At 41.0% G+C, this 8,685-nt stretch overlaps 1 long non-coding RNA gene across 1 annotated transcript; it reads left to right on the top strand.

Moving 5' to 3' along the window:
- Nucleotides 1-5,461: 5,461 nt before the first annotated feature.
- On the top strand, nt 5,462-6,518 carry LOC149107903 (uncharacterized). Its single transcript, XR_016209143.1, has 2 exons — nt 5,462-5,990; nt 6,294-6,518. It is a non-coding gene; the product is annotated as an uncharacterized LOC149107903 (long non-coding RNA).
- Nucleotides 6,519-8,685: the final 2,167 nt, after the last annotated feature.

Raw genomic sequence — 8,685 nt, 5'->3', positions numbered from 1 at the left:
TTGACTTACCGTCCACCTGCATGGCTTGATTTACTCAGCAGCGTTACACCGGGTGTGATAGCGGTGAGATGGCGTGACGATAATTGACAAATCACTTTTCGCGAATCGAATTCATCAAAATATATTTATTATATCTTTTGACATCATAATGCTTCGAGACTACTTGATAAAGACTCTAGTGAAATAAGTCTACAAACTCTCAAACTCTCATTACGGTGAAATGAAGAACCTGGATCTACTATTTTTATGCCGCGGTCGTGTGATCCTCGAGTATGGTATCACATGACAATAACGACTAAAAAATGGCCACCTGCAGTTATTCTCAAACCGTCGGTGGCATGTGCATCACGTGTGGTCCTAGGGTTTCAAATCCCGCACATGTTCAATTTGTTAAAATTGATAATGTGGCAAAGATATTCGAGGTGTGTTCAGAAACGGCGGAGGTCTGGGTATCTGTCCTTGTTTCTAACGGATATCCCTCCTCGTTTGTGCAGAAGATCACAAAGGCACGAAAAACCCCAAGAAGAGAGCCCGACGCGGAATTTAAATCCACTGCCGTTTTACCTTATGTCCAAGGAGTTTCGGAGTCTCTTCGCCGCTGCCTAGAACAACAAGGCATTCTCACCGTCCTCAAGTCCGACACGACACTTCGGTCACACTTAGTGCGACCAAAGGACACCGTCAACCCGGCTAAACAAGATGGTGTTGTCTACAGGATTCCCTGTGAGTGCGACAAAGTCTACATCGGGGAAACAGGGAGATCTATGCAGGAGAGGATCAAAGAACACGACAGGGATATACGACTCGCCCGTACCCAGACCTCCGCCATTTCTGAACACACCCACGAGACTGGCCACTATCCTATCTGGAATGTGGTCAAGTTTATTGATCGAGATCCTCACTGGTACACACGTAGGGTCAAGGAAGCTATTCACATAAGACGTCACCCTAATAACATCAACAGGGATAGTGGAATTGCAATTCCTGAAGCATGGATGCCCAAGATCAAGAAACACAACAACAGGAGAACAGTGCAACAGCGGACCACTGAAGGCTGATTTTCACTAGAGCATAAGCATAAGCACAAGCATAAGCATAAGAATGAGCACAAGTGAAAACAGCCACGACATAAGCATAAGCATAAGCTGAAACATAAGAAGAACGAACCCACTTCTTTGCCTTGTGCAGTTTTCACTAGTAACGCGCTCGACATAAGTATAAGCATAAGCAGAAGAAAAACGAACAGCTCCGTTTTTCTTGTGCTTATACTTATGCTTATGTCGAGCACGTTACTTGTGAAAACTGCACAAGCCAAAGAAGTGGGTTCGTTCTTCTTATGTTTAAGCTTATGCTTATGTTTATGTCGCGCCTGTTTTCACTTGTGCTTATGCTTATGCTTGTGCTTGTGCTTATGTTCTAGTGAAAACCAGCCTTGAGGGAACAGCTACTCGTCGGAACAATGAAACAATAGGAGGATCGAAATGCACTAATTACAGCCGACCTTTGTGATATAAATGATACCGTGCAATCAGTCGACCTTATCGCCTGAAGAAGACTAGCAGTAAGCAGTCGAAACGTCGCGATCTACATCTCAAGTGACTACATGCTGAGACAAACGATTGATAATACACTTTATTATGAGAGCCTGCGGGCAACAACATTTGAGGGTGGAGTCTACTCGACTGAACCAGATTTATCCCACGATCCCCTTTCTGGTTCTTCTTATGTTGTATCCATTGCTCTGGACAGGAACAGTTCTTTTTGGTGTTACGCCACCTTATCCCCCATAGGTCCCGATGACGAGGGCATACTGTTGTGTTCAAAATACCTTCATCCACGTCAAAATAACCTCGGAAACAAAATGTGTGATATACGTTTACTGGAAGTTTAGTTTAATGGTAAGGGTTTCGGAAAACCATGCGACAGCAACCTAACCCTGGGGATGTAAGTCCTTGGATAACATTGAGAAAGGCATCACAGAAAATGTCACGCAGTTTTATAGGACTCCGCTTTCTTACGCAATTTAAATGATACGTGAGAATATTTCGGCGACAGAAGAAAGCAGAGGAGCCATCCGCGGTTTTGTTCAGTGAATGGGATTCAATGCTGGTAGGTGCCTTTATACCTTATTTAACAAGCAAGAGGACAACAATGCGATAAGTCATCAGATTCGCGGATTTTCATAATAACAAGCGGGGTCTACTTAACAATTAGACCCGTAGCCCGCAAGGGCTACGGGTCAATAGCCCATTCGGCTTCGCCTCATGGGCTATTGACCCGTGGCCCTTGAGGGCGAAGGGTCTAATTGTTTTAGTATAATAAAGTTAGCAAATGCAAGTTGAAGAAATATTTATTTGGGAATAAAACAAAAGAAAGCGTCACGCTCGACGGCGCCAATTTCGCTACTCGATGGCTATTACTAATAGTCCCCTAGTAGCGTAGCCAATCAAAATGCAGGATTTGCATTAGTCCACTAGTTGGGTGATACTAAAAATTATTATTATTTTTTCAGTCATCTCTGTAATTCCCTTATATGTTACTACCTTAAAGTTTCTCTTGACTTATCTCTTGTAGTGAGGCAAGCCGACAAGTATTCCTCCCCTGCCCCACCTTTAATTTGTAGTCCCACTTCTCCACGTGGTTAGTATTGGGATTATTTTTGTGGGAGAAACTTGTAAATAGCCGGGCCGCAATATAACTCAAGGAACTATAGTCTCAAGAGACTATTACGCTTTTGCACGGTCAGCTACATTGAAAGAGTGCCATTAGATTTTGATTTCGCGTATCATGAAATCACGCTTTATTGGGCCTCATAGTGATTGTCTGTTACCGTAGCATTCAGTATTTTCTCGATAATCTTTCGCAATATTTTCGATCTAAAGAGAAAATTGAATTACGAATACACTGACCTGCTCTAGCCAACAGCAGCCTTGCTTCGTCCAAAGAAGAATCGCTCACATCAATAGCCTTCAAATCACCTTGAATGTCTTTGTCACATTTTCGAATTAAAACACATTGAACATGTGCGAGATTCGTAACACTAGGACCGCACGTGCCCCCAACGATTTGAGAATAACTGCAGGTGGCCATTTCTTAGTTGTTACTGTCATGTGATACCACACTAGAGGATCAGACGACCGTGGCATAAAAATAGTAGATCCAGGTTTTTTATTTCACAACAATAAGAGTTTCAAAATTTGCAGACTTATTTCACAAGAATCTTTATCAAGTAGTCTCAAAGAAAGATATTATATATACATATTTTTTGATGAATTCGATTCGCGAAAAGTGATTTGTCAATTATCGTCACACCATCTCACCGCTATCACACCCGGTGTAACGCTGCTGAGTAAATCAAGCCATGCAGGTGGACGGTAAGTCAAAAGTTATAAGTTGTTTTAAAATCTGAGAAGAAAACCTTCTACTTGGCAATATCATTTTGTTTTAATGAGAACACGAAATGCCTTGCAGCACACGAAATAGAACTTAGATGGAATAAATTTAATATTCACAAATTTCCGCCTCAGTAAACAAATACGCACGTACTCATAAACAAGTTAGAACTCCTTTTCAGCGTAAAAAATATTACTTTCGATAAAATTGTACACAGAAGATAAAAAATAACTATAAATCATTTAAATGGGAGAAAGGGTCGCATTCAGGCTAAAACTCCAACTGTTGTTTAGGTTATCTCTTGTATTCATGAAGACAACTGTAAGTTCAAAGGTCATAAACTTCAAGCGAGTACCGTAAATATTTTCCGTCGTCTAAATTCGTAGTTTGAATTTGCCCCAAAATTTTATTTCACAGAACGATAGAGGAAGCCGTACTCTTTCTATAGAATACCATCTTTACAGCGGAATCCATGTACCAGGTAGGGTGTTTTGCTGTTAAAATTTCCCAAAATCGAGCTTTCTGATAATGCTGTTTAGGAGGGTAAATTTGAAATTTTTTTAAAAATTCAGGTTTGAATCTTTTCCAATTATAATAACTGTACTTTGTAAAGGAAGGGTCATTGAATTGTGTAATATCGAAATAGATTTGATAATTGTTTTAGTTTTCTTACACGAGTCGCAAATACGAAGCACATTTTTCAGTGGTTTGAGGGCTTCTCCAAGGGTGAAAATTAAAAAATCGCTTTACTTGAAAAATATACATCCAAACGAACTAAAAGTTGTATTTTCCTAAATAGTTTCCAGAGGGCTTTCTCGTGAAAAAGTTTGAGGGAATTCAATTTTTGCATTTTGCACACCTATCCGTAGTAATTCCAGGAAGTCACTCTTAACTTCAATACTAAGAAATAACTGCTCTATACTAAGAAATAACTGGCGAGTTTCGTTTAGGATTAAACTGCGTTTTAACAAGGAAAAATGAAATAGCTGATAATTGTGGAAGGCCACTTCGCGCAATGGTACAGATAAAAGAAAACAGATGAAAAGGTGCTTGAGAAGTTGCACATAATCAAGACAAGCTTAAAGTATCGTATGCAATATTGAAGATAGAGTACACGCCGAGGATGTGTCCTGCAATGTAATTTAAACAGTTGACGCAAGTTAAAAATGTGTCGCACAATGTTGTAGATAGTAAAAACACGTTACTTTTATGTTACCTTTATTGCACAGGATGTTGCAGATAGCTAAGACAAGTCGTAATTGTTCCGCGCGTTAAAATTGTTTTGCACAATGTTGAAGAAATCTGTTCTCCAAGCCGCAGCAACACGCAAATTGTATCACATTTATACGGCGTGGATAGTGAAATGCTATCGCTTGAGAAGTCAATCTTTGAAAACTACAACTGCGGGGACCAATGCCAGAGGAAAAAAAGAACAGCCGTGTTGGTAAAAACCACGCATCAAAAGGGTCTCCATTTAGGTTAGAGTTGCCTACATCCTGGCCACAGTTCCTGCAACCTCGTGCTCTGCTGTAAGGTCTTTCAGCGCCCTTCCGCGCATTAAGACATTTTTAAGATCCAATAGGACAAGACCGACTTAGTAGCATCGCTGTTATTACAGCTGAAAGAAAAATAAGACAAGGGATTATCTACTGACATATTTGGACGTTGAAGTTATCTTTATACTTTTTTTACGTTTTATATCTCACTTCGTGTTTCCGTAGATTCGAAATTTTGATCTCGATTTACCGAGTGTATTTGTACTATTCTGATCGCGCGTGCTCTCACGGCTTGGTGAATTAACGCAACTTCACAGGCTAAATCATCTTGCATCTGTGACCAACAATTTTTATTCGCGCGAGTTATGTTCAACACCCCTCTTCCCCCCCCCCTCCCCCACCCCACTGTTTCCAACATAGTTTTTCCTTACTAGACATATGTGGCACCTCATGAGTCCGTCTGATAGGAGTTGTTCTTTATTAATCCGTGAATAACCTAAAGAAGCCAGGATTCTCAGATCATACGCACGTCTTAAGGCCAACATACAAGCTGGTAAGGCGGGGAGGCTGGAAGGAAATAATGAACCAGAGACTCGGGACGAGTTTAATCCGCAATGGTTAAGTAAGAGTTCAGGATGTTTTAATCAACTGGATCAATCATTTTGCAGCCCATGGTAATGCCGAAAGAGGAGAAATTGCCCTTTCTCCAGTAGGACCTCCTAACAGGGTTCCAGAAGAAGAAGATTACCTATTGACGATGTCTGACATTGCAAAAGTTCAACTACGAGCTAAACTGGTGGTACTTAGCTGCTGTCATAGTGCACGTGGGCAGATTAGAGCCGAAGGAGTCGTTGGGATCGCTCGAGCGTTCTTAGGAGCCGGTGCACGGTCCGTTTTGGTGGCTCTATGGGCCATAAGTGATGAAGCAACAGAGCAGCTAATGTGTCGTTTCTACGAGCATCTTGTTCGTGGGGAGAGTGCCAGTGAATCTCTTCACCAGGCCATGAAATGGATGAGAGGTAACGGCTTTAACAACGTTCGCGATTGGGTGCCGTTTATGCTGATTGGAGACAACGTGACATTTGACTTTGGGATATAACGGTAAGTATTTTTTGGAAACAAAACGCTTTTTTGGTGGAGGGAGGGGACGGGCAAGCTAACAAACGTTAACGAAACTGTCGCCATTTCATGTCATAAGTTACGAGATCCAAATCCTGCTAGACATGTCAACAACGGTTCTTGAAATCGTTTGCATTTAGAACACTCGCGCAACGATTTGATCTGTTTGTAGTTCTCTCGAAGCCTCGCCCTCGCCAGTGAAGCGTGAGTGTTTATGCTAACCATGTAAATTATCAACTGGACAAACAATGTGATTTATAGACGCTTTTGTTTGATACTTTTCAGCAATAACCTCTAACAACTGAGTGCGCACTCTGATCATGAGTGTCTGTGTAGCCAAGGGTTATTTTCCTGTTCTTACCGAGACGCATGGTAACAGCTACGTTTCCAGGCTTTTAAGCGTTGTAATTTAAGATTGCGCTCACATGCATCAAATAAACACTGTTTAAATTCGTTGCCACTTTTTCTCCGTGTGAGATGTCCTTCGAATACAGACAATTTTGAATCAAATGGACGAGTTAGGTTTTTCACGAAATTACTCCGTGGCAAGTCTTATGAACGAGAAAGGAAAGTAATAGCTAGAGATCAGAAAGTGAGTAGTCATTAGTTAAAGATCATCAACCCATTGTCCGGGGACACCGCGGAAATACGTTTTTTGACGTCACAGTAACTGGTCAGTGGTCATCACCATCGGGCTGTGCTGTCCTTCGATCGAGCAGTCTCTGAGATCGGTATTTTGCTTCGTTTTAAGGTCGAAAATATCCTTGATACTTCTCGTTATTGGTGAGTTTGACGTCCTTAAATAGGTTTTTAATACTCAAGCAGGCAAGATTTCCGTATAACCCCATACATTTATTATGCATACAGTTCTTTGTTTAACTAAACAATAGCGAAAACAATAGCGATCCTTTGAGACTTATCTGATTTGAATAACTCTAAATTTTACCATTTTTTTTTCTAAGTGTCGCATACTTTTAAACTTTTTTTCGAATTTTCTATCTAAAATACGCAAAAACGGAACGATTTCTTGGAGACCCACACTAATAATAATTTTACGAGTGTTAGGTCTAAATTACGGAAAACCGAAACGAAATTTCATAATTTTGGGCGCATTTACCGTATTTTTAAACTGAGCGCAGGCTTAAAACTGCTTAAAATAATAGCGATTTAGACCTGTTCGCTAGTTTAAAAAAGCTTAAAAATACTGTTTTAGGCCTAAGCAAAACCGGCTGCTTGCGGTTAGCTATAATCTGTTGCGCGGGTTAGCGACTATTGTACTAATTTTGTAAATGTAAACAAAGTGAAATAAAATTCTAGCTTACCTGTCGCGTCTCTTCGCGTTTTTTCCCCCTTGATTTCCTTCCTCAAATTCAGACCCATGCGATGAAGCTGTGTATTTTGTTTCTTTCCTCCATGAAGTGGCGATCAGATCACGAACAGTGTATACAGTGGTACGAGGAACAATTTACGCATCTTTGCGCACTTCGTATAAGTCGGCGATATGCTTGATAATGTTCCCAAAAGGATCATCTCCATAGTGCTGACGCCACAACCATTGCTGTAGATAGCTTTCGAAGAGATCTTTGGATGTTCCTGTACGAGGCATACTTCGTTTGACTCCCCACCATGTATTTTCAATGTGCTGGGTGTGCGCACCTGTGTCTGGGTCTACAATGTTTAGCCTGTGGTTGACTGTGAGAAGCGATTGGGAGAAAGAAAGAAATCACCCCCCCCCCCCTTTTATTCACCAGGGACCCACACATGCGATGCATATTTTCGTGCAGCGTGCAACATGCGTTAAACACATGAAAAAGTAAATTGTAATGTTAATTTTTTGGAATGCGAACGAGTCAAGTAAAATAAAAATTATTTTTTGAAGGGGTAATTCTCAACTGAACCTCGTAGTGTAGTGGTGTAGAAGAGAGACTGGTAAGCGAGAGGTGTGCGAAAGGTAAGTGGTTCGAGACCTGATGGGGTACAAGAAAAAAAAGGGAAAAAAAATCCGTAAGGAGCCTGGGTAATATGGAGAAGAAAAAGAGAGAGGAATGGAGCTAAGGGACGAAAAGAATCGACGAAAAGACAACGCGCGATAGCGCGCCACAGCGCTCAATCAAATCCTCTTTTATTCACACAGTAAGTAGTAATTATCAATGTATATATTCAATACCTTAGGGAGTTGCTATTGTCTTCAAAAACAATAGAGCGCATACATAATTAATAATTCTGCATGCATAATAAATGTATGGGGTTATCGGAAATCTTTCCCTCAAGCAATGTTCGTAAAGAATGGCGGTACAGGGGAGTCATTTTGTGTGGAGTAATGTGTAGTCTGCTGACTCGAGCCAGCTCGAGCGGACGAAGCGTGGTTCGTGTTGCTTCAGCCGCCCTCGCCTCAGAATTGTGAAAATCAACGATGGGTATCCAGCAAAGCAGAAAATTTGTCCTGTATGCAGCTTTTACAAGGATTTTGAAGACTGGTTGGATTTAAAGTGTAATTTGCACGAAATGGTTAAGGTACATGTAAGTCGGGACCGTTTTATTCACACTCACTTTGCGCCGACATGTGGTGCTTGTTCATTGAGATTATTTCGCAACGCGTCAAAGAAACTTTGATAAGAATTTGTCTTTAAAGACTGGTGTTTTAGAGTTTCTATCACCTTTCTGACTTTCTGCGCCT

Source organism: Orbicella faveolata, unplaced genomic scaffold (assembly GCF_042242905.1).
Source record: "Orbicella faveolata isolate gen_17 unplaced genomic scaffold, um_ofav_v1 contig_26, whole genome shotgun sequence".
Classification (NCBI taxonomy): Eukaryota; Metazoa; Cnidaria; class Anthozoa; order Scleractinia; family Merulinidae; genus Orbicella; species Orbicella faveolata.
The sequence above is the reverse complement of the archived record's forward strand: the minus strand, read 5'-3'. Positions and strand labels throughout refer to the sequence as shown.